This window comes from Eupeodes corollae, chromosome 2 (genome assembly GCF_945859685.1).
Source record: "Eupeodes corollae chromosome 2, idEupCoro1.1, whole genome shotgun sequence".
Lineage (NCBI taxonomy): Eukaryota > Metazoa > Arthropoda > Insecta > Diptera > Syrphidae > Eupeodes > Eupeodes corollae.
The window spans coordinates 109,801,765-109,805,520 of NC_079148.1; positions in this window are offsets into that span (position 1 = coordinate 109,801,765).

The window sequence follows — 3,756 nt, forward strand, 5'->3', positions numbered from 1 at the left end:
AGACGTTTAGCAAAAAGTTACGTCAGTTACACAGCTCAAATCTTGATCAATTTGCCCAGTATAAAAGTAAATGCATTGAATCGCTGAGAAGAGCCAACTTGGAAAAAAATTACAGTAAAATGACTGAATAAAATCTTCCCAGAGCTTTGCTCTAATTGCTCAGAGATTAAGTCAAAGCCGAAAAAAAAATACCAATTTTTCTTCTTCAAAGAGTTGTTTACATATTTGTTTAAATTATCGTGATTCATTGAAATTATGAATTTTGTTTACTAAATTGAAAATTTGACAACAAAACTTTTGGTTTAATGAAAAAGGAAATAAATAAATCTTAAATATCTTATGTCTTCGAAAATGAATAATATTAATCGATTGTTTTGCAAAAACGAACTTTTTGTTTCCTTTGGACATCCCAAAATCAAATCGAATTCTCGTAAAATGGGTTAATTTAAGAAATTTAAAAATGTTTTCACAATTATATTAAATTAAGATCAGAAAGTAAAAAACAAAAAAAATAGTATTAATATTTTACTTAAGAAAACTTACAATTGAAGAATTACGCATATATTGTTTTGTAATATAAAAAGAATTTTATCGTGTAAGAATTCTAAGCATGTACGACTTAACCATCTTTTTAAAAATTAACGAAATTTGTCTTATAAAAAATATTGAGTTCGACATTCCGTCAAATTTTTGTAAGAATTCGACAGTCAGCTTTTTTTCATAAAAATTAAGATCTACAAAAATTAGTACTCGTGATTGGTAAAAATTGATATTTGGTTCTCTATATCTCGTAAATATTGGTATTGACTTGAAAATGATTTCATTCTGTGGTAATTTTTTATTTAGAAAATTTACACGAAATGCTTCTTAAATTGGTAAAAATTCGGTAGCAAAAATAGGTTTTGAAATCAAAATGTGTCATCATATGCAAAATATTGTTGGTAATTAATTTCTTAGAAAAATTCAACAGACAACTTTTTGACACGAAAACCTACAAAAATATCAAATAACTGATAAGAAATGGTTTTTAGAATTAAGTATTTAGAGAATGTATGTTTATTTATCTCACACAAAATATTGTTGTGAATATCTTGTTAAAGTTTTAAGCAAGACAAATCGCCAGACGGGATGGGAAGTTATCAGTGTGGGTCGCATCACAGCCTCTTTTTTTAATATAGTATATCTATACTATACGCTGCGTGAGTTTTTAGAGTGTAAAATAAATTAATTGTTCCGTGAACTGCATTCGCCGCAGGAGAATTTCGTTTAAAATATATTAAGGGCTCTCTCTTCTTTTCAATAGATATACATACATATGTATGTATTTATGATTCTTTTTTATATAGAAGCTGCATTTCAGAACTGTTCTCACCTGAATATGTTAGCGCCTAGACAACCCCAGCAGGGCATCTGATGCAAGTGGATATCGGTTCGGTATATTTGCTGCATAATATGCATACATTAGAAGAACACCCAAAGGAGCAAAAGTACAACAGTCATGGTGTAAACACAACGCCCAGAAGCATTTATTAGCGCCTCGGAATATCTTTCGTGGCGTTAGCATCCCGTGTCGAGAGCATTCGCTGGAATATATGGGAGTAAAAGGGGCTGCCGGTTTCACCCCTTCACTTGGTGGTGACTTAGAATATATTGTTTTTTTTTTTTTACTTTGCCTGTTTCGGGAAGAAACTCAATCTTCAAACTCACTTGGTTATTTGGCGTTTTGTGTTTACATAAAGACGACGAGAAGATGCTGATGATGATTATGATGACGACGGATTCAAACTACCTACTACCGCGCTATAAGGATGAGTGCAGCACGCCCCGGTTCGGTTCAGCTTCTATACTGCTTGTGGTCGTGCTAGTGGTGGTTCTGATGCTCCTTAATGCGTCTATGAAGATCTTTAGTAGGTACGGAACGTGCGTCATGTGGTTACGCTTTGGTGGTTAATCTCTTTCATATGGTTTGGATTTCCTGGTTGGTTTGAGATTTTCCAATCGAACCTTGGACTTAGCCAAAACATATTTCTCTTGGACTGCGTGCGACGACTACGACTACGATGTGACTCGAGACGGTATGTATAGGTCCAGTTGAGGAATTTTAGGCTGCTACTGACAGGTAGCGGAACTGAATCGTAGAACAGAGACTGATGACTGACGATGGATAGAGATAAACGGACGCGCCCTGGTCAGTACCTACAAACCACAAATAATAAAATAATAATACTCCTCGTAGCTACATGTGGTTTGTAGGAGTTTCCCTCGGGATGTGCGTGGAAAATTGATTGGGAATTCTTTTTCTTTTGGAATCGCAAGCATTCTTTATAAAGTGGCGTAGGTGTTGAAGGGGGATTAATTTGCATTCGTATGTTTTGGATAATTGTACACACCTTTTGCAATAGAGAGTAGCTCTGTTGGTGCTGATGAGTGGACAAAAATGAAAAATAAAATTAGAATGGTAAAATTTTATTGAATCTAATGTAAACATGAAGAAGTCGTGTCGTGCTGATGGGGGTGTGTTACGAAATAATTAGGTAATTGTTTGCTTTTCGTAATGCGAAACGAAAATAAAAAGATAAGAAGAAAATTTTTATTTTGTATATGTGTGTATAATATACTGTATATGTATAGTACATTGTGTGTTGCTCTTGGTAAGGCAAGCATTGGTTTTAGACAAAAATTGTTATTTTTGTTAAAACATCGTTAGAAATTAAAGAAGTCCAAATAAAATAAAATAATATATATTTGAAACATGTTCAAAGTACTAACGTTTATCTCTTTGAATATAAATTTTGAGGCAATTTATTTGAAAACCTACCTGAACTTATGTTTAAAGATATAAATATTGTTTATTTTTAAATTGTATATATTATTGAAAAATATGCTCTCTCTATCTTTTTTTACTTTTTGTTCTTCTTACACAAAATATTTTGCATTTTAAAGGAAATTGTATACGAACATATCGTCTGCTTGGATGTAAAAGTCACTAAGTACAATTTTTACGAAATTCGAAAAAAAGTCATTGTGTGTCGATGTAATCATTTCCCATAAATATGAAAAAGACACTAAGTGAATAAAACTGCTATAAATGCAAATCAGAGAATATGAAAATTCATTTTTTGTTTATAATTTTCCTATTTTTAATGAGCGTATCTCCATTTTTTTCCTCTCCTGAAAAGTTATGATTTTTTTACTTAATGGCTTTTACCTTCAAGCAGAGGATACACAAAAAATTACAAAAAGACATGTATATTTTCGAAAAACACCTACTTTTAAAGCAGCAAAATAATAATACTTTTACACATTTATAAATTATACTAATAATAGTTTTGAAGGACATTATAAAAGTGTTGATTTAACCAATGAATGGTCGATTAAACTAAAAAGATTGCAATAATTTCAAAGTCTTACTTTTAAGAAGGAAGTCAATCTATAACTTGAACTGAATTTACGATTTTAAAGTTCGAATTCACTAAAGATTGTAATTTTTAACTATTACAATGACTTGCACTATTAAGGCGCTATACTAATTGATTAAATAGTTTTAAAATTTTAAAAATCCGACTCCAATAGCTTAACAAAACTAGGCGGCGCATGAGTTCTTAGTTTTCGGATCCCTAAAATTTAATCGATTTAAAGGTTATGATTTCTAGATAGCTAATTCATAGTTAACGTAAACTGAAAATGAAAAAATTACTTAATTTTTACTACAAACTTTGAATAAGTCGGACCATGAAAAAAAATTAATATAATTAA